A 22538-nucleotide genomic window follows, 5' to 3' on the forward strand; every position below is an offset into this window, starting at 1 on the left:
TCAACCCTCAGAAAAAATTCTCCTCATCTCTATAATAAATGGGCGACCCCTTATTTTTAAACAGTGGCCCCTAGTACTAGATTCTCCTACAAGAGAAAACATCCTCTCCACATCAACCCTGTCAAGACCCCTCAGGATCTTATGTTTCAATCCAGCCGCCTCTCACTCTTCTAAACTGCAGCGGATAAAAGCCTAGCCTGTCCAACCTTTCCTCATAGGACAACCTGTCCATGCCAGGTATTAGTCTGGTAAACCTTCTCTGAACTGCTTCCAATGCATTTACATCTTTCCTAAAATAAAGAGACCACTACTGTACACAGTACTCCAGATGTGGTCTCACCAATGTCCTGTATAGCTGACGAATAACCTCCCTATCTTTTGTATTCAATTCCCCTTGCAATAAACGATAACATTCCATTGCCTTCCTAATCACTTGCAGCACCTGCATACTAGTCTTTTGTGATTCATGGTGTGATCAACTGCATGATAGAGGCCATCAAGGCCCCCAGTGCCCAGATAATAGCTGCTTTCAACAGGAAGGGCTTTCACTCACTCAGTGTCTTTGAACATCTCAGAAGGATCCTTCAGGTGCGTGTATGATTCCTGGGAAGCAGCCACAACACCTGCATACTTCGGCAGCCCCAGGTGCCACAGCTTTTCTGGTCCCTCACAGACCTTCAGGGAAGATTTGGAGATGAGGGCTGCTCACCAACATGACTACTAACGCTTGAGAGGAACCCACATGTGTACCGAGAGGATATAAGTGCATTGGAAGCAATTCAGGGAAGTTTCATTTGACTGATAACTGAGATGGGAGGGCTATTTTATGAGGAAAGGTTTGACAGGCTGAGCATCTATCCATTGGAGTTTAGAAGATTGAGAGGTGATCTTTTTGAAACATATAAGATCCTGAGGGGACTTGACAGAGTGGATGCTGAAAGGATGTTTCACATTGTGGGATAGACTAGAACTATTTAAAAATAGGAGATCTCCCATTTAAGACAGAGATGAGAAGAAATTTTTTCTGAGGGTCGTGAATCTTCGGAACACTCTCCACAGAGAGTGGTGGAAGCAGGTTTATTGAATATTTTCAAGGTAGAGAGATTCTTGAGTAACCAGGGAGTGGAAGGTTATCGGGGCTAGGTAGAACGTGGAATTGAGGCCGCAATAGGTCAACCATGATCTTATTGAATGACAGAGCATGCTCGAGGGCCCAAAGGCCTACACCACCTCCTAATTTGTATGTATGTTCTTAACACCTGCTACAGAGCAATCAGAGAGACCATTGAGCAGATCATTGATCTCCTGAAGATACGATTCAAGTGCCTCGATCCAGTGGAGGCCACTGGTGTGCCCCAGCCATGGCCTCACACAGAGTGGTGGTCTGTTATGGTTTGCAGAAGCTGGTGCGGCAGAGCGGGGGAGGTGTTGAGCAATGAGGATCTTGTAGGTGATGGTGCGTCCTATAACAGTGAAGATGTTGAAGAGATTGCTGACCAGGTGATGCAAGATCAAGGATTCCAGGGTCCACAGGCAAGGTTCAATGAGAAACATGCAAGGGAGACTTGGGAGGCTCTTATACATAGATATTTCATGTGATCCGTACTTCCTGTTGGAACTATACCAATAAAGCTTTACCTTTATGCAGCTCTGCTGTCGTCTCCAGTGCCCAGGTACACATTGCATAATGGCAAGGCTGGAGCATTGACTACTTGCAGTGCAGCCTCTCAAATGCAGCCTCTTGTGGGAGCTAGGGTGTAACTGAAGTCCCAAAGGGCAGCAAGAAAAGAAAGGACATGCAGCATAATACATTAATCGTGAATTAAGTGGCACAGTGCGTAACTTAAAACTTTTCACCCGTGAACCCTAAGTGGAGCTAAGTTTTATTCTTAATTCTATGACTCATGCTCCTACATGGTGCTTCCTTACACTTTTAGCTGGGCTGGAGACACGCTGCTGACCTTGCTATATCATGGCTTGTGATGACCTTGATGGTACAGTAGTCCTCTAACTGCTTGAGGCCTGCTAGGTACGAAACCCTCTCTGTCATCTGAGCTACATGCACTGGTGACACTGGCTGAGGGGCTCCAAGGAGCTGGATCTACACTTTGAGCTGCCTGAAATGAGCCCCTAGACACTACCCTCTTGAGGTATACTTGCACTTCTTTGCTCAGCAGGAGGTGGAGACTCAAGGTTCCTTGACACTGCTGCATTGAACTAATGGATAGATGATGGCATATAGATTTGAGTGCATCCATTCTGGCAACCACTAACTGTTCTGTTGGACCTGGCTCTCCTTGAGACTGGCCAATATATAGGTGGAGGAAGCCATCAGTGCACAAGCGAGAAACATGGCAGCACTTGAGGACTGCCATGTTAGGTTGTACTTGGCTGTGTAAAACCTGGAAGCTGCCCAGATATTTCCTTGCCTCATGCAGCTGCAGCATTTGATGTGTTGCCAACAATGCCAGAGGTACATCATTAACTTCAGGCTAAGCGTTTAGACTGGGGTCCTACAGTCCTCCAACCGTCAGTGGCCTTGCCTCTCTCAGCCTCCATCAGCTCCTCGGGTGTGTCTGTGCTGTGCTGATCAGGTTGTCTTCCCATATCTACATGTAAACAGATACTCTTACATCGGTGGGTATCTGTGTTGGTAGAGGGTGTGGGGGAATGATGTGACATTGACTCCTCTGAGGCCCCCTCCTCCTCCTTAGACAGCTAACTGCCTGTTGTATGGTCTGATCCTGACCAGTATGAGAGATCAGAGATTGAAAGGCTAAGGACTAGCTTTGTCATTCAACTGTCCCTACTCTGGAGCTCTATTAGTTCTGTGGTGTACGAATAAAGACTATGCCTTGTGTGTGCCAGATGCATGCTCACCATTTAAGCTCATTCTCATATCCTCACGGGTGGGCACTCCTTCGACACCAGCAGTGGAGCGGCTGTTGTGCTGTCCTGCCAATTCTAAGGCCTCATCCTTCTTGGGGGTCAAGATGGAAAGAATTGGCATCCCTTCGGTTGACCTGGCCCTTTGCTTTGTTATGCACTATATTCTGCCAGGACTAGGGTGAACACTTAATTTCTCCGTGGAGACAAACACAGCACAAATGCTGGTGGAAGCCCAGCAGCATGATGGGGGCTCACGAATGCCCCCCTGCATGTAACCATCTTGGATCTAGTGGAGATCAGCAATAACGGACGGGTACCTCCTTACCTGAATGTAGTCATAGCTCTGACAGCATATGCTACTTCCTGACCCCACTGCCATCAACTGGGTGGTCACTCCCTCTCCACCAAATGCAATCTCTTAAGTTGGCACATGCAACTCCAAAGGGAGAAGAGTATGGAGTACTCACCTTGGCAGGCTGAGTAAGGCCTTAATACATTTGCAACATTGTATCTAGGTTCTTGAGGTGACCCCCACAGTTGTTGACCTCTGCGATCTCGGTCCAGGCTTGTTTGGTCAAACAGGCTGGTCTCCTATTCTTGGGATCTCTCACCTCACCCTTGGAGTCCTAAGGAGAGCATGCAGGGAGGCATCATTGAATCTCGGGCCATCAGGAGTCTTCTGCCACTGTAACTGCAGGTTTTCTTCAAATTTTATTAGCAGTAGATGGTGAGTAGGCATCCAACCTAATGAAACTGTTCGATTCATGGGCACGGTGTTTATAAGTCTTGCAGTAGCATTCTGATCTTTGCAAAACTAGGCTTGTATCTGCTGGATGATTAAAAGGCAATGTGATTGAAACATATAAGGGGTCTGAATGGATGTGAAGAGAATGTTTCCTCTTGTGGATGAATCTAGAACTTGGGGTCACTGTTGTTCAAAAAAAAAAGGGGATCGCCCACTTCAGATAGAGATGAGAATTTTTTTCTGAGGGTAGTGAGTCTTTGGCACTTTCTTCCTCAAAAAGCAGTGGAAGCAGTCTGAATATTTTTAAGGCAGTGGTAGATAGATTCTTGATAAGCAAGACTGTGAAAGGTTATCAGGGGTAGGCAGGAATGTGGGGTTGCAGTTACAATCAGATCAGCCATGATCTTATTGAATGAAGGAGCAAGCTTGAGGGGCTGAGTGGCCACCTTCTCCTAATTTGTATGTTTGTAAATATATTAATCAGGAGTTGGCTGCAACAAGCATTTTCTGTTGAAGTTAATAGAATATTCAGTTTTCTTAAATGAGTCAGAAATACACATTTGATTTTTGTCATGCTAATTTTGTCAAAGGCCAAAAACATTCACATTTCCAAATTGCTGAAATGGGTTTGAAGTTTTTGGTTTATTAAAGGGAAGCTGGCTGGAGAAAGAAACTGAGTAGAGTTTGGTGCCTCCTTCAGGGAGCAAATTTCAGTAAGAGAACAAAATAGCTGAACAACTGTGAAATGCTGGTTAAAGAAAAGAAAACTGAGCAAGTTGTCATAGCCATATGTGGTATTGAGAAAGTTCTTTCCCATTGGTACTGTACATGCTTATTAACCATCTGGCAAGGTACAGTAGTATCGTGGCTATGTTACTGCACTGGTAATTTAGATTATGCAGATCCTACCATTGTTGTTTGAAAATATAAATTCTGTTTTTTTTTAAGAAAATTGGAAATCAAAAAAAGGTGATATTAATGAAAAGTGACCATGACCTATTGTCATAAAAAAGCCTACCTGGTTCACTAGTGTAGCATTGGCAAGACTGAAGCCATCTGTCTGGTTCTTGGCACATACTTCACGTTTTAAACTCAATTGTATCTGATCTGGCTGCTTGGGTTACTTTGTCATCCTTAACTCTGAGCTAAATTTTGCATTGCAGATCTATATTTTTACCTCTTCTACGTCACCTGCTTTCATGCCCGCTCACCACTCTGATGCTGAAACCCATATTATGCCAGTCAGATCCAGACTTGACTTCTGCAATGATACACTCTCACTAGCCATATTGAACTCTGTTAGAAAAACTACAACCCATCCAGAATTCCGCTGTGAATCCTTCTTGCACCTAGACCCTGTCCCTAGTATTGCTCTTGCTAATCCCCTGACCTGCAGTATGTTCATTTCAAAATCCTTATCTTCATTTACAGATCTTCCAAAGTTCCACTCCATCAAATTGTGTAATCACACAGCCCCACCCTCTTGTTGGTACTCTGCCCTGCGGTCTGGTCGACTGTTCTATCTTCACCTTCCACCACTGCCAAATGTGTTTGAGCCGACAGCTGTCATGGCTATGACCTCTGGAAGTTTCTCCCTAAACCTCTCCATTTTTCGACATCTTAAAAATCCTTTCTCCACCTATTTTGAATGCATTTTCCAATTCTTCTTGAAGTCTTCCTCCATTTGCCAACTTTAAAGAGCTTTGGGATGCATTACTATATTAGGGGCATTGTTTAATTGCCAAGTTGTGTTTTATTTTGATTTCCACCCCTTATTAATATTTAGGCAGACTGTTTTGTTAGTTTTCTCTGGAATATTTTTCTAAGCATTGATACATAGCATCAAATGCACCCATTCCCTTGGTGAACAATTGTTGTGTCCAGTGCACTAGATGCTTAGTAATGTTGCATAAGAATGAACTGAATTGGCTGGATGATGGTATCTGATGGTGGCGACCTCAGAAGAAGGCAAAATAGGATAATTCACTCTTCACATTTGGCTGAAAAGGTTTGGAAACATTTCAGCCATGTCTCTTGCATTCATATGCTGGGCCACATCATGGTTGAGGGTGAGAATGTTCATGAAACCTCTTTATCTAACTTGCCTGGTTGCAGAATGGCAATAGAGCTTTGCTCTGATCCATTGGTTGTGGGATTTTTTTTTGATATTCAGTGTACACGTGTCACTATGTAGAAGCTTCATATCTCATTCTAAAATATGCCTGATACTGTCCCTGACATGTCCAGCTACACTGCATTGAATCTTGTTGCTTGGCAGCAATGGAGGCATGATAGATGTACTGGGCAATAAGGTTCTGGTCGTGATGTTAGGCTACTCTACTGCTCTTGATGGCCTACTGCATCTTTTGGATCTCCAATTTTTGCTAAATCTCTTTCATCAATCCCACTTTGCACAGTCTAGCATAACACTACATGCTGGAGCATTTCCACACAGTGGAGATGAGATCTTGTCTTGATGAGGACTATACAGTGGTCATTTGTACCAATTTTACAGTAGAGAAACCAGTTTTGTAACAAGTAAGTTGATGAGGATGAGATCACGCAGGTTATTCCCTCATGGTTACCTTGCCGCTAATGCAGACAAAATCTGGCAGCTCCGTCTTTCAAGGCTTTGCCAACTCTGTAATTACCAACCCAGCATTAATGGGCAAAAGAGTCCTCCACCCAAAGTGTATTCATGCTACCTTTGGAGCTTCCACCCACTGATGTTCATGAGGGAGTAGCTTTTCGTTAGTTATACAGTACTTTGTGGTGATCAGCAGGAGACCTCTATGACTTTGCTTAATTTGAAGCTGTGAAACTTCATGGGGTCTGTATTCCCTGATGACTCATCAGGCCACTCCTACCTCACTCTTGACTAGGAACTATTGCGAGTCCACTTGTCAGTAGGATAGGACATACCCGCAAAGAAAACACTTTTTAATTTATACAAAACATTTTCGTGACTTCAGAATGATCCAAAGAGCCTATAGCAAATGAATCGCTCTTAAAAGTGTAGTCACTGTTGTAATCTAGGAAATATGGAAGCCAATTTACACCAGGCAACATTCCAGAAACAGCAAAGAGATAATGAGCAGATAATCCATTTTTCAGTGATATTTGTTTAAGGCCTGTTGGCTGGAATACAGCTGTCTTGCTCCTCTTCAAGTAATGTCATGGAATCTTTTATGTCCACCCGAGTGGCCAAATAAGGCCTCAGTTAAACATCTCATCCAAAGATGGCACCCCTGATAGTACACTGCTTTCTCTACTGCACTGGAGTGTCAGTCTGTTTTATGTGCTCAGTCTTTGGGTTGGGTCTCGAACCCACAATGTTTCTGACACTGAGACAAGACTGCTACTACATTAGAACAGTGACTACATTTCAAAAAGTACTTCATTGGCTGTAAAGTGCTCTGGATGTCTGGTTATGAAAGATGATATATAAATGCAAGTCGCCTGTGCTGTCTCCCCCAGATGCCCGAGGGCTGGTGATGCACAACTCTCAGATGTTAGCTGATTGCTTAACTAGTGTCACAACTCAGTGGGCATAGCACACTGCAGTATCAAGCCCCACTGCTCTCCGAGCTGTGAAAAGTTTGATCAAACCACCTAATTGTTTAATTTAGGTTAACAAAATACGAACACCAGGTTTGTAAACTTAATAAGTAAATAACTGTTTATTGAACAAATTGTCTTTAACCGGTGGCAAAAGAAAGAAACACGAACTGCTAATTTCTAACTCTATAATCTAAACTCTACCCCTTTTAAATTCCTATACACGCACGATACATACGACACACAAAAACATAGATTTTAAGAGTGGGATAAAACAGTTCAATAGCACCAATTCCGGAGTACAGGATTCAATGGGTTGATTTTGATCGATATCTTCCAAGTTTCTTTCAGTTCTTTATTGATGACACGAGGTGTCCTTCCCAGCACTTTGTCTTTAGTTCACTATTTGAGTACTTGCTTTTCAATGGCCGGGATTTTCCAGCCCCTTCGCGGGCAGGATCCACCGCGGGCGAGGCAGCACCTCAGCCAGAAGCCCATTGACTTGCAGCGGGACCGGAAGTTAGCGGCAGCAGGCGGGTGCAGAAAATCCTGCCGAATGTCTCAACTGGTGATTTTCTGCTTTTTCTCTTGATGGGTTTTTCAGAGAGAGAGAGCAGCTTATAGAGATATGAGGGGAAAAAAAAATCAGCTAGCTTTTATTGTAGAATTATTGAAATCTTACACAGGAGAAGGAGGTTTTAGGTCTTTTCTCTTTTCAGGCTTGGAGCTTTTCTCCTGCTGTACTGCTCTCACACAAACCCTGTTCACCTAGTTAGGAGCCAATTAAAATGTTGTTACCAGACAGTTCCCCGTTGGACCAGACTCCTCCTTGGCACCATCTTGTCTTTCATGGCACACTCTGTCGTGTATTTGTGTGTGTTTGTGTGTGTGTGTGTGTTTCTAATCCCTCACACTGTTCTAGTAGACATGTCCTTCAAACTGCAGTCATTGTAATTTTAATCCACAGTCCACTGAAAATAAAAAGATATGTTCTTTTACACTAGTCTGCGGGGCCGCTCTCCCACTGTGGAAACTAGCTGCTGGATGTTCATGAGGAGGAGTTAGCAGATTTGACTGGACTGAGATTGCCTTAGCCACAGCCTAATAGGATGCCTGGATCATTGGTTATGACTCCATCTGATTTTTTTTTTAAAACACTTCCTTTGCAGTTTTTAGTTCTGTTCGAAATATTGATCCCAGGTTTTCCTTTCCCAATAGCAGTGAAGGATGAGGTGTTCAGTGCTATTGAAGCCACAATGGCACCAAATCATTGGTGATTCCACGTGTGATCTGTAATTTGGGCTGGTAGGCCGTCAATTCCAATGATTTACATGATGATTTTCTTAAACTGATATTAGCATGTACAGTGTCTGCTCTGGGGATTCTGCACAATTAGAAAGCAATAGAATTTTTTGTTTTATGCAGTAAAAAAATTCTTCATGCAAACTGTAAACCAAACGCTGTTTTGCAATTCTCAGAAAAGTACCTTCTGATCTATTGCAATACAAACAAGGAAGCGGTTTCAGGAGCAGGTCACAGACACAACTGCATTGACTCATTCCCACTGTGAGCCAGTAGCTGGGGATTGGCAATTTATTTCTAGCCGGTTTAGTGTTATTCCCCTTCCATTGGTTTTATTTTAAGTGCTGCTTCTAAACTTGGCAAGATTGAAGAGTGGTGGGGGCAAGCGGAGATGACAGGAGCAGAATGTACTCAGGTGCTCTGTCTGTCTTTTCTCTCTCTTTCCCTCCATATTCTCCCTCTCTCTCCCACTCTCTCTTCCCCCCCCTCTCTCTTTTCCCCCCCCCTCTCTCTTCCCCCCCCTCTCTTTCCGCCCGTTCTCTTTTCCCCCGCCTCTCTCTTTTCCCCCGCCTCTCTCTTTTCCCCCGCCTCTCTCTTTTCCCCCGCCTCTCTCTTTTCCTCCCGCCTCTCTCTTTTCCCCCCGCCTCTCTCTTTTCCCCCCGCCTCTCTCTTTTCCCCCCGCCTCTCTCTTTTCCCCCCGCCTCTCTCTTTTCCCCCCGCCTCTCTCTTTTCCCCCCGCCTCTCTCTTTTCCCCCCGCCTCTCTCTTTTCCCCCCGCCTCTCTCTTTTCCCCCCGCCTCTCTCTTTTCCCCCCGCCTCTCTCTTTTCCCCCCGCCTCTCTCTTTTCCCCCCGCCTCTCTCTTTTCCCCCCGCCTCTCTCTTTTCCCCCCGCCTCTCTCTTTTCCCCCCGCCTCTCTCTTTTCCCCCCGCCTCTCTCTTTTCCCCCCGCCTCTCTCTTTTCCCCCCGCCTCTCTCTTTTCCCCCCGCCTCTCTCTTTTCCCCCCGCCTCTCTCTTTTCCCCCCGCCTCTCTCTTTTCCCCCCGCCTCTCTCTTTTCCCCCCGCCTCTCTCTTTTCCCCCCGCCTCTCTCTTTTCCCCCCGCCTCTCTCTTTTCCCCCCGCCTCTCTCTTTTCCCCCCGCCTCTCTCTTTTCCCCCCGCCTCTCTCTTTTCCCCCCGCCTCTCTCTTTTCCCCCCGCCTCTCTCTTTTCCCCCCGCCTCTCTCTTTTCCCCCCGCCTCTCTCTTTTCCCCCCGCCTCTCTCTTTTCCCCCCGCCTCTCTCTTTTCCCCCCCGCCTCTCTCTTTTCCCCCCGCCTCTCTCTTTTCCCCCCGCCTCTCTCTTTCCCCCCGCCTCTCTCTTTCCCCCCGCCTCTCTCTTTCCCCCCGCCTCTCTCTTTCCCCCCGCCTCTCTCTTTCCCCCCGCCTCTCTCTTTCCCCCCGCCTCTCTCTTTCCCCCCGCCTCTCTCTTTCCCCCCGCCTCTCTCTTTCCCCCGCCTCTCTCTTTCCCCCCGCCTCTCTCTTTCCCCCCGCCTCTCTCTTTCCCCCCGCCTCTCTCTTTCCCCCCGCCTCTCTCTTTCCCCCCGCCTCTCTCTTTCCCCCCGCCTCTCTCTTTCCCCCCGCCTCTCTCTTTCCCCCCGCCTCTCTCTTTCCCCCCGCCTCTCTCTTTCCCCCCGCCTCTCTCTTTCCCCCCCGCCTCTCTCTTTCCCCCCGCCTCTCTCTTTCCCCCCGCCTCTCTCTTTCCCCCCGCCTCTCTCTTTCCCCCCGCCTCTCTCTTTCCCCCCGCCTCTCTCTTTCCCCCCGCCTCTCTCTTTCCCCCCGCCTCTCTCTTTCCCCCCGCCTCTCTCTTTCCCCCCGCCTCTCTCTTTCCCCCCGCCTCTCTCTTTCCCCCCGCCTCTCTCTTTCCCCCCGCCTCTCTCTTTCCCCCCGCCTCTCTCTTTCCCCCCGCCTCTCTCTTTCCCCCCGCCTCTCTCTTTCCCCCCGCCTCTCTCTTTCCCCCCGCCTCTCTCTTTCCCCCCGCCTCTCTCTTTCCCCCCGCCTCTCTCTTTCCCCCCGCCTCTCTCTTTCCCCCCGCCTCTCTCTTTCCCCCCGCCTCTCTCTTTCCCCCCGCCTCTCTCTTTCCCCCCGCCTCTCTCTTTCCCCCCGCCTCTCTCTTTCCCCCCGCCTCTCTCTTTCCCCCCGCCTCTCTCTTTCCCCCCGCCTCTCTCTTTCCCCCCCGCCTCTCTCTTTCCCCCCGCCTCGCTCTTTCCCCCCGCCTCTCTCTTTCCCCCCGCCTCTCTCTTTCCCCCGCCTCGCTCTTTCCCCCCGCCTCGCTCTTTCCCCCCCGCCTCTCTCTTTCCCCCCGCCTCGCTCTTTCCCCCCGCCTCGCTCTTTCCCCCCGCCTCGCTCTTTCCCCCCGCCTCTCTCTTTCCCCCCGCCTCGCTCTTTCCCCCCCGCCTCGCTCTTTCCCCCCCGCCTCGCTCTTTCCCCCCGCCTCGCTCTTTCCCCCCGCCTCGCTCTTTCCCCCCCGCCTCGCTCTTTCCCCCCGCCTCGCTCTTTCCCCCCGCCTCGCTCTTTCCCCCCGCCTCGCTCTTTCCCCCCGCCTCGCTCTTTCCCCCCCGCCTCGCTCTTTCCCCCCGCCTCGCTCTTTCCCCCCGCCTCGCTCTTTCCCCCCGCCTCGCTCTTTCCCCCCGCCTCGCTCTTTCCCCCCGCCTCGCTCTTTCCCCCCGCCTCGCTCTTTCCCCCCGCCTCGCTCTTTCCCCCCGCCTCGCTCTTTCCCCCCGCCTCGCTCTTTCCCCCCGCCTCGCTCTTTCCCCCCGCCTCGCTCTTTCCCCCCGCCTCGCTCTTTCCCCCCGCCTCGCTCTTTCCCCCCGCCTCGCTCTTTCCCCCCGCCTCGCTCTTTCCCCCCGCCTCGCTCTTTCCCCCCGCCTCGCTCTTTCCCCCCGCCTCGCTCTTTCCCCCCGCCTCGCTCTTTCCCCCCGCCTCGCTCTTTCCCCCCGCCTCGCTCTTTCCCCCCGCCTCGCTCTTTCCCCCCGCCTCGCTCTTTCCCCCCGCCTCGCTCTTTCCCCCCGCCTCGCTCTTTCCCCCCGCCTCGCTCTTTCCCCCCGCCTCGCTCTTTCCCCCCCGCCTCGCTCTTTCCCCCCGCCTCGCTCTTTCCCCCCGCCTCGCTCTTTCCCCCCGCCTCGCTCTTTCCCCCCGCCTCGCTCTTTCCCCCCGCCTCGCTCTTTCCCCCCGCCTCGCTCTTTCCCCCCGCCTCGCTCTTTCCCCCCGCCTCGCTCTTTCCCCCCGCCTCGCTCTTTCCCCCCGCCTCGCTCTTTCCCCCCGCCTCGCTCTTTCCCCCCGCCTCGCTCTTTCCCCCCGCCTCGCTCTTTCCCCCCGCCTCGCTCTTTCCCCCCGCCTCGCTCTTTCCCCCCGCCTCGCTCTTTCCCCCCGCCTCGCTCTTTCCCCCCGCCTCGCTCTTTCCCCCCGCCTCGCTCTTTCCCCCCGCCTCGCTCTTTCCCCCCGCCTCGCTCTTTCCCCCCGCCTCGCTCTTTCCCCCCGCCTCGCTCTTTCCCCCCGCCTCGCTCTTTCCCCCCGCCTCGCTCTTTCCCCCCGCCTCGCTCTTTCCCCCCCCGCCTCGCTCTTTCCCCCCGCCTCGCTCTTTCCCCCCGCCTCGCTCTTTCCCCCCGCCTCGCTCTTTCCCCCCGCCTCGCTCTTTCCCCCCGCCTCGCTCTTTCCCCCCGCCTCGCTCTTTCCCCCCGCCTCGCTCTTTCCCCCCGCCTCGCTCTTTCCCCCCGCCTCGCTCTTTCCCCCCGCCTCGCTCTTTCCCCCCGCCTCGCTCTTTCCCCCCGCCTCGCTCTTTCCCCCCGCCTCGCTCTTTCCCCCCGCCTCGCTCTTTCCCCCCGCCTCGCTCTTTCCCCCCGCCTCGCTCTTTCCCCCCGCCTCGCTCTTTCCCCCCGCCTCGCTCTTTCCCCCCGCCTCGCTCTTTCCCCCCGCCTCGCTCTTTCCCCCCGCCTCGCTCTTTCCCCCCGCCTCGCTCTTTCCCCCCGCCTCGCTCTTTCCCCCCGCCTCGCTCTTTCCCCCCGCCTCGCTCTTTCCCCCCGCCTCGCTCTTTCCCCCCGCCTCGCTCTTTCCCCCCGCCTCGCTCTTTCCCCCCGCCTCGCTCTTTCCCCCCGCCTCGCTCTTTCCCCCCGCCTCGCTCTTTCCCCCCGCCTCGCTCTTTCCCCCCGCCTCGCTCTTTCCCCCCGCCTCGCTCTTTCCCCCCGCCTCGCTCTTTCCCCCCGCCTCGCTCTTTCCCCCCGCCTCGCTCTTTCCCCCCGCCTCGCTCTTTCCCCCCGCCTCGCTCTTTCCCCCCGCCTCGCTCTTTCCCCCCCGCCTCGCTCTTTCCCCCCGCCTCGCTCTTTCCCCCCGCCTCGCTCTTTCCCCCCGCCTCGCTCTTTCCCCCCGCCTCGCTCTTTCCCCCCGCCTCGCTCTTTCCCCCCGCCTCGCTCTTTCCCCCCGCCTCGCTCTTTCCCCCCGCCTCGCTCTTTCCCCCCGCCTCGCTCTTTCCCCCCGCCTCGCTCTTTCCCCCCGCCTCGCTCTTTCCCCCCGCCTCGCTCTTTCCCCCCGCCTCGCTCTTTCCCCCCGCCTCGCTCTTTCCCCCCGCCTCGCTCTTTCCCCCCGCCTCGCTCTTTCCCCCCGCCTCGCTCTTTCCCCCCGCCTCGCTCTTTCCCCCCCGCCTCGCTCTTTCCCCCCGCCTCGCTCTTTCCCCCCGCCTCGCTCTTTCCCCCCGCCTCGCTCTTTCCCCCCGCCTCGCTCTTTCCCCCCGCCTCGCTCTTTCCCCCCGCCTCGCTCTTTCCCCCCGCCTCGCTCTTTCCCCCCGCCTCGCTCTTTCCCCCCGCCTCGCTCTTTCCCCCCCGCCTCGCTCTTTCCCCCCGCCTCGCTCTTTCCCCCCGCCTCGCTCTTTCCCCCCGCCTCGCTCTTTCCCCCCGCCTCGCTCTTTCCCCCCGCCTCGCTCTTTCCCCCCGCCTCGCTCTTTCCCCCCGCCTCGCTCTTTCCCCCCGCCTCGCTCTTTCCCCCGCCTCGCTCTTTCCCCCCGCCTCGCTCTTTCCCCCCGCCTCGCTCTTTCCCCCCGCCTCGCTCTTTCCCCCCGCCTCGCTCTTTCCCCCCGCCTCGCTCTTTCCCCCCGCCTCGCTCTTTCCCCCCGCCTCGCTCTTTCCCCCCGCCTCGCTCTTTCCCCCCGCCTCGCTCTTTCCCCCCGCCTCGCTCTTTCCCCCCGCCTCGCTCTTTCCCCCGCCTCGCTCTTTCCCCCCGCCTCGCTCTTTCCCCCCGCCTCGCTCTTTCCCCCCGCCTCGCTCTTTCCCCCCGCCTCGCTCTTTCCCCCCGCCTCGCTCTTTCCCCCCGCCTCGCTCTTTCCCCCCGCCTCGCTCTTTCCCCCCGCCTCGCTCTTTCCCCCCCGCCTCGCTCTTTCCCCCCGCCTCGCTCTTTCCCCCCGCCTCGCTCTTTCCCCCCGCCTCGCTCTTTCCCCCCGCCTCGCTCTTTCCCCCCGCCTCGCTCTTTCCCCCCGCCTCGCTCTTTCCCCCCGCCTCGCTCTTTCCCCCCCGCCTCGCTCTTTCCCCCCCGCCTCGCTCTTTCCCCCCCCGCCTCGCTCTTTCCCCCCCGCCTCGCTCTTTCCCCCCCCGCCTCGCTCTTTCCCCCCCCGCCTCGCTCTTTCCCCCCCCGCCTCGCTCTTTCCCCCCCCGCCTCGCTCTTTCCCCCCCCGCCTCGCTCTTTCCCCCCCCGCCTCGCTCTTTCCCCCCCCGCCTCGCTCTTTCCCCCCCCGCCTCGCTCTTTCCCCCCCCGCCTCGCTCTTTCCCCCCCCGCCTCGCTCTTTCCCCCCCCGCCTCGCTCTTTCCCCCCCGCCTCGCTCTTTCCCCCCCCGCCTCGCTCTTTCCCCCCCCGCCTCGCTCTTTCCCCCCCCGCCTCGCTCTTTCCCCCCCCGCCTCGCTCTTTCCCCCCCCGCCTCGCTCTTTCCCCCCCCGCCTCGCTCTTTCCCCCCCCGCCTCGCTCTTTCCCCCCCCGCCTCGCTCTTTCCCCCCCCGCCTCGCTCTTTCCCCCCCCGCCTCGCTCTTTCCCCCCCCGCCTCGCTCTTTCCCCCCCCGCCTCGCTCTTTCCCCCCCCGCCTCGCTCTTTCCCCCCCCGCCTCGCTCTTTCCCCCCCCGCCTCGCTCTTTCCCCCCCCCGCCTCGCTCTTTCCCCCCCCGCCTCGCTCTTTCCCCCCCCGCCTCGCTCTTTCCCCCCCGCCTCGCTCTTCCCCCCCCGCCTCGCTCTTTCCCCCCCCCGCCTCGCTCTTCCCCCCCCCCGCCTCGCTCTTCCCCCCCCCGCCTCGCTCTTCCCCCCCCCGCCTCGCTCTTCCCCCCCCCGCCTCGCTCTTTCCCCCCCCCCGCCTCGCTCTTTCCCCCCCCCGCCTCGCTCTTTCCCCCCCCCGCCTCGCTCTTTCCCCCCCCCGCCTCGCTCTTTCCCCCCCCGCCTCGCTCTTTCCCCCCCCCGCCTCGCTCTTTCCCCCCCCCCGCCTCGCTCTTTCCCCCCCCGCCTCGCTCTTTCCCCCCCCCCCGCCTCGCTCTTTCCCCCCCCGTGTCTTCTTTTGGCCTGACTCCTGTACCCCTCTGTGTCTCCCTTTCTGTCTTCCTTTGCATCTGTCTCGCTTTTTCAATCTCTCTCCATTTCTCCCTCTGTCTCAGTACTTACAATTTTATAAACTTTTAAAGTTTGTTGTAAACTTTTAAATACTTTTAAAGCTATTATAACATTTTTTAAAAATACCATACCTGTTTTAAAATATTTAAAATCATAAATAACTCACCTGCTGTTGAGTTGGTGACCAAACTCAGGAAGCATGTCTTCAGCTCGTAATGTTTTTAGGAGGTGTGGCTTCACCAAAAATGTTCTGCGCTAGATGACTGCTGTATTTCCTGACACTAGGCCCTGCTGTAGCAAGAAGAGGAAGTTCTTGCTGTAGCCAACCAGCCAAGTAATTCTGCTCTTCATTGTGCAGCCAGCAGCTAGCTGACCACATCTTAACTGCTGACTAGAAAATACAGGCAATTGGTTTTGGATTTTGCACTGTATGCACAATACTAGTATTTTAGAAAGTTTGTCTTTTTCATAGAGTCATAGAGTTCTATAGCACAGAAAAAGGCCCTTTAGTCAAAAGAGTCTGTGCCGGTCAAACAAGTACCTAACGATTCTATTCCCATTTTCCAGCACTAGGCCCATAGCCTTGTATGCCATGACATCTCAAGTACACTTCCAAACGCTTCTTAAGTGTTATGAGGGTTTCTGCCTCTGCCACCCTTTCAAGCAGTAAGTTCCAGATTCCCATCACCCTCTGGGTGAAAAAATTCTTCCTCACATCCCCTCTAAACCTCCTGCTCCTTAAATCTATGCCCCCAGTTATTGATCCCTTCACCAAGGGGAAAAGTTCCTTCCTGCCTATCCTATCTATGCCCCTCATAACTTTATACACCTCAATCATGTCCCCCCTCAATCTCCTCTGCTCCAGGGAAAATAACCCCAGTCTGTCCAATCTCTCCTCATAACTAAAACTTTCCAGCCCAGGCAACATCCTGCTAAATCTCCTCTGCACCCTCTCTAGTACAATCACATCTTTCCTATAATGCAGATTCCAGAACTGCACGCAATACTCTAGCTATGGCCTAACCAGTGTTTTATACAGTTCCAGCATAACCTCCCTGCTCTTATATTCTGTGCCTCGGCTAATAAAGGCAAGTATCCAATTTGCCTGCTTAACCACCTTATCTACCTGTCCCGCTACCTTAAGGGACCCAACCAGCTTATCTACCTGTCCCGCTACCTTAAGGGACCGGTGGACATACACACCAAGGTCCCTCTGATCCTCGGTACTTCCCAGGGTCATACCATTCATCATGTATTCCCGTGTCTTGTTTGTCCAAGTGCACCACCTCATACTTATCTGGATTAAATTCCATTTGCCACTGATCAGCCCAGCTGACCAGCCCATCTATATCCTCATGTAACCTAAGGCTATCCTCCTCACTATTTACCACCCCACCAATTTTCGTGTCATCCACGAAGTTACTCATCAACCCTCCTACATTCAAGTCTAAATCGTTTATATGTACCACAAACAGCAAGGGACCCAACACCGATCCCTGTGGAACCCCACTGGACACAGGCATCCAGTCGCAAAAACACCCCTCGACCATCACCCTCTGCTTCCTGCCACTCAGCCAATTCTAAATCCAATTTGCCAAATTGCCTTGGATCCTATGGGCTCTTACCTTCGTTATTTTGACTGTCCCCAGTAGATTTTAAAGTAGATTATTGTGGCTAAAGAAAATTCCTAAAGGCTTCAGCACTAACTTGGGAGCAAGTTGCTTTTCAGCGGCATCTGCATTCTGTAAGTGCTGTTGGTTTCATCAGGCTTGTACATAATAACAAGCCTTTCTGTTGTCATGCACTGATTCATTTTCAGTTTGAGGTGTTTCGAGCTCCCATGTGTCTGTCTATTATTTGCATTTTACGTTTGTGCAAGTAAATGATTATGGCACTTCAATGAAATTCTTTAGCAGCCCTTAAAACTTGGTTTGTTCCAAAAGGATTATTTCACGATACTTTTAGTGAAAAATAACAGCACTCAAATGAAGAAGTGAAATCCCTGTAACAGACGAGGCATGATTTGTATTGATCAGCTGCTGTAATTTGTTTTGTAATACTAGCTTACGTACTTGAGATTATACTAAGTATTGCACAAACTACAGAAAGACCTCACTATAAGTCACTTTAAGTCATTTTGCTATAATTTACACTTAAGGACCTTTTTTTCTGATTCTACGCACTCTAGCCCCACCACCCCCATGCTGAACTCTGGGCAATCTGCTACCATACACTGATGGCGAAGCTGCTGTGGCAGTCACCAGAGGCCCAGGCTGTAAGGAGAGAGCGGGTCTGAGATAGCAGGAGTGCAGGGCAGGGACAGGAAGCTGTCGGACTGAGTGTAATCTAGGATGGGACACACCCCACTCTAACTCTTTCAGGGACCCATGGCTTGGTCGCTGCCCTCGGCTTCTTTATGCAGTGCCCTGCGGGACAGGGCCTTGGCCCCTGCAAACTGTCAGAAAGGGTTCCAGACTGTGGAGACGAAGAGAAAGATAGAGTGGGAAAGGAGAGAGAGAGAGAGACAAACAGTGAAAAAGAGGAGAGAGGAAGAGCACACGTGATGGTGAGATAGGAGCTTGCTACTTTTTTTACTATACTGAAGTATGTATTTTTATTTCTTCAAGCCAGTTGTACTATCTTCCTTCAAATAGTCATTTGTTAGTACAGATCTTCAGTATTGCTGAAAAAAAGATTTCTTTTGTCGAAGCTTTTTGTCTTGAATTCATCAGGACAATTCAAAAGAATACCAAATGTATGGGGAACAACTGTTTATACTGTATGAGAAGAGAATGCTGATTGGTAGCGGCGTTACCATGGAGAATGCACTGGTTGATGGTGACTGACAGTTAACTGCCAAGCATTGTTTGAAATTTAAACCAGGCAGTTTGACTCTGGTTAAGGCATTGCCCTGAAGAACGAACCAGCAAGTGGCTGTCACATATTTTGTTGAACTGAAACAAGCACAATGTGTGTACACGTTCTTTCTGCCTGCAAAGGACAGGGCCTTGTGTATTAATATATGTAGCTGCCAGTACATGCAAACGCACCACACTGCAAGCTTGAATGACAACCTTAAATTGGTTGTCAGCATAATTCTTAACACATTGAGAATTATTTTGCAAATGTTGTCCAGTCGCAGAATCTCATCTAACGTTGGACACTTCTGAGTTTTGCAAGCATGAGCTAGTTGGGTACAGTCTGTATCTTGCCCTTTGCAAGCAGCAGAACGGACTTGCTATTTGATACATCCCAAAGACTGGCAGATCATAGCATCACACTGGCACTGAAATTCATATACCATCTTACACATTTGTGTGATAGGCAGAACATTTCTTTTGTTTGACTGCTGCGTCCTGTTAGTGGCAACTATCACTTGTGTTGCTACTGTAAAGTAGCAGAGTTTAACAGCTAGCCTCACCCGTTCCTCATTTTTTTGAGATACCTTGCCTTTCTGCAAATACATGAACAGACCTAAGGCCATCACTTTCAGCCCTGAAAAGTGCCCAGTCTACCTCAGGTTACCCTGGAAGGGCAATTTTCAGCCAATGTAGCCAAACTGGCTAACCAAACATGTTCCCCCTGATGTCAACCATGTGCCTCAAGCTATAGGTGAATGCTAAAGATAACCTCCAGAAACTCCATCAGCAGCCTCTGCTGAGAGCAAAGCTGTAGAGCTGCCAAAAAGATTACTGGAAAGGAATGAAAACTGATTTTGGCTTCACTTCCACAGCACAAGAGTCACATTTAGCATTGGGAAACATTTTTGAAAGAATACCTTGAAGTCTGAGATGGGCTTTTTGTAGCTGGAAAGTGGCCGGTGCAGAGCTCAAAAGTTGGGAATGTGGGATAGATGGAAAAGGAGTTATTTTCCTCCAATATTTGTAGTGGTTCGTGTAAACTTGATACAGTAATTGAAATTTTTGTCCAGTATTATAGGGCTTAGTGTAAATTAGTGTTTGGAAAAGAAAAAAAACTAAGGGGAGGATTTTATGGAAGCACTGGAGGTCTCACCTGCCAGCTGGGGAGTTAGTAAGAGAACTGCGTTCACCTCCTATGGGAAGGTCCATTGGTAATCACCTTACAGGCACTAAAATGGTCATTGGCAGGCCTTCCCCAGGATTGAGAACCCCAGGGGTGGAAATCCCATCTACCAAGTCAAACAGAGGCCAGCAGCTCTTTTGTTCATCAGCATCATCAGGAAGACAGTGGCTGTTGCCAGAATGACATCAGGAATCCCACGCTATAGGAGCAACCCAGGCTAGAGGTAACCTTCCATTCGTGGGTTATGTGCAAAATGTTGCAGCTTACCTATTGCCTGTTCCAGCACTAGGTGATGTTGCTGAAAGGTAGTGAGTACCGCTGGAGAAGACTAACACACATGCAGAATTCAGGGAAATGTTCAGGAATGTCATTTAGGGACTTTTGACTATACTTGGGAGAATTGGGTGGGAAGTGGTGGTGTTTTGTACTTGGGTATATTGGCATTCTTTTTGGGCCTGTATCAGCCATATCTTGTCTTTTCTGTTTTCTGCTTCTCTAATCTGAATATTGCTTAGCTTCTTTCCCTCTATTATTGTTTCTGTGAGTGGAGGGATGACAACTGTAGTTTTTTCTGGCAGTATTGAAATCAGTCAAGACAAGGTGTTCATAAAAAGGTGTGGCTATGGGAACCTGCATGGGCCCCAGCTATGCCTGTCTCTCTATGGGGTACATGGAACATTCCTTGTTCCAGTCCTACTCCAGCTCCCACCTATAACTCTTTCTCCGGTACATCGATGATTACTTCGGTGCTGCTTCATGCTCTCATCGGGACATGGAAAAATTTATTAATTTTGCTTCCAATCTCCACACCTCCATCATTTTCACATGGTCCATGTCTGACACCTCCCTCCCCTTCCTTGACCTCTCTGTCTCAATTTCTGGTGATAGATTGTCCACCAATATCCATTACAAGCCTACCGACTCCCACAGCTACCTCGACTACAGCTCCTCACACCCCGCTTCCTGTAAGGACTCAATCCCATTCTCTCAGTTCCTTCGCCTCCGTCGCATCTGTTCTGATGATGCTACCTTCAAAAACAGTTCCTCTGACATGTCCTCCTTCCTTAACCGAGGTTTTCCACCCACGGTCATTGACAGGGCCCTCAACCATGTCCAGCCCATCTCCTGCGCATCCACCCTCACGCCTTCTCCTCCCTCCTAGAAACATGATAGGGTCCCCCTTGTCCTCATTTATCACCCCACCAGCCTCCGCATTCAAAGGATCATCCTCCGTCATTTCCGCCAACTCCAGCATGATACCACCACCAAACACATCTTCCCGTCACCCCCCCCCCGGCGGCATTCTGTAGGGATCGTTCCCTGCGGGACACCCTGGTCCACTCCTCCATCACCCCCTACTCCTCAACCCCCACCTATGGCACCTCCCCATGCCCACGCAAAAGATGTAACACCTGCCCCTTCACTTCCTCTCTCCTCACCATCCAAGGGCCCAAACACTCCTTTCAAGTGAAGCAGCATTTCACTTGCATTTCCCCCAACTTAGTCTATTGCATTCGTTGCTCCCAATGCAGTCTCCTCTATATAGCAGAGACCAAACGTAAACTGGGCGACTGCTTTGCAGAACACCTGCGCAAGAAATACCCAAACCTCCCTGTCACTTGCCATTTTAACACTCCACCCTGCTCTCTTGCCCACATGTCTGTCCTTGGCTTGCTGCATTGTTCCAGTGAAGCCCAATGTAAACTGGAGGAACAGCACCTCATCTTCCAACTAGACACTTTACAGCCTTCCGGACTGAATATTGAATTCAACAACTTTAGATCTTGAACTCCCTCCTCCAACCCACCCCTTTTACGTTTCTTCCCCTTCCTTTTGTTTTTTTCCAAAAATTCGTATAGATTTTTCTTTTCCCACCTATTTCCATTATTTTTAAAACTTTTATGCCCTGCTAGTCTTTCCACCCCACCTCCACTAGAGCTATATCTTGAGTGTCCTGCCATCCATTCTTAATTAGCACATTCGTTTAGATAATATCACCACCTTCAACACCTCTGTGTTCTTTTGTCTGTGACATCTTTTGATTATCTGCTCCTATCACTGCTTGTTTGTCCCTACAACCACACCACACCCCCCCCACCTTAAACCAGCTTATATTTCACCCCTCTCCTTATATTCACTCAGTTCTGTTGAAGGCTCATGAGGACTCGAAACGTCAACTCTTTTCTTCTCTGCCGATGCTGCCAGACCTGCTGAGTTTTTCCAGGTAATCCTGTCTTTGTCAAGGTGTTCATAAGTTCATTTTTTTTGGTAGGATGCAATGAACATTTTGCCTCTACTTGTCTGATGCACAATAATTTGATGTTTTGATAGTTGAGCTAAGAAACCACTGCAGCCCCTTTGCTTGTAATGCTCGCAAAGGTTGAAAGATGGACACAATGAGACTCGGCATTTCAGTTAACTGGAAGTTTGTGTGTTACTGAGACAGACCCTCCATACCTCCAAACTCAAGCCTGTAGCATATATATAGTGATAGGTGGTAAAAACTTATTGCCCACTTTGAGGGGTAAATTTTTTTCGTTGTCTTGGCCAGCATTGCTCCCTCAACCAATCCCACCAGAAAGTCTGAAAATGCTGGAAAGATTTGGCAGCTCAGTCAGCATTTGTTGAGAAAACAAACAAGTTAACATTTCTGGTGTAAACTTTCAAACATCTGGAAAATGTTACAGAGTACAGCGTTTCAAAACATATGAGCAAAGGAAAGGGCAAGTGGGATGTCTTGTAAAATGCTTGAAAGAAGAACAAGCAATGGCTAAACTGCTGAAGTGAAATTAACATAAAACAATAAGAAGAACTCTAACATAAATGAAGATATTTAAGAAGCATGTAATATTTACAAGCTGAGGTCTGAAATCGGAACACGAAAAGCTGGCAAAATGGAGTAAAATTAGCATCCTGCAAAGACCAGTCATTTAACAATGCAGACTGTTCTGCCAGCATGTTGTTATAATCTCAAAAACCAACCTGACAAGTTATATCTGAAACATTAACTTGTCTGTTCTCCCCACAGAAGATAACTGACCTGCTGAATATTTATTTTGATTATATTTCTTTGATTCCTAACATTTGCTGTTAGAATCATAGAAAATTTATGTCATAGAAAAAGCCCATCGTGTTTGCACCAGCTGAAAAACTCAGCCTAATCCCACTTTCCAGCATTTTGATCCATAGCCCTGAGGTGCATATCCGTACATCTTTTAAATGAGTTGAGGGTTTCTGCCTCTGCTGCCTGCCCTTTCAGGCAGAGTTCCAGACTCCCACAGCCCTCTGGACAAAAACATTTTTCCTCACCTCCCCTCTAACCCTTCCACCAATCACTTAATCTATGCCTCCTTGTCACTGACCTCTCTGCTAAAGTAAATAGGCCTGTCCCATTCA

At 51.0% G+C, this 22538-nt stretch overlaps 1 protein-coding gene across 2 annotated transcripts in view; it reads left to right on the forward strand.

Annotated features, from left to right (window-relative positions):
* The window catches only part of LOC121275952 (lysophosphatidylcholine acyltransferase 1-like), a 209783-nt gene that overhangs the window by 40168 nt on the left and 147077 nt on the right, over positions 1-22538 (forward strand). The window lies entirely within an intron of this gene.

Source organism: Carcharodon carcharias, chromosome 3 (genome assembly GCF_017639515.1).
Source record: "Carcharodon carcharias isolate sCarCar2 chromosome 3, sCarCar2.pri, whole genome shotgun sequence".
In the NCBI taxonomy this organism is placed as follows: domain Eukaryota; kingdom Metazoa; phylum Chordata; class Chondrichthyes; order Lamniformes; family Lamnidae; genus Carcharodon; species Carcharodon carcharias.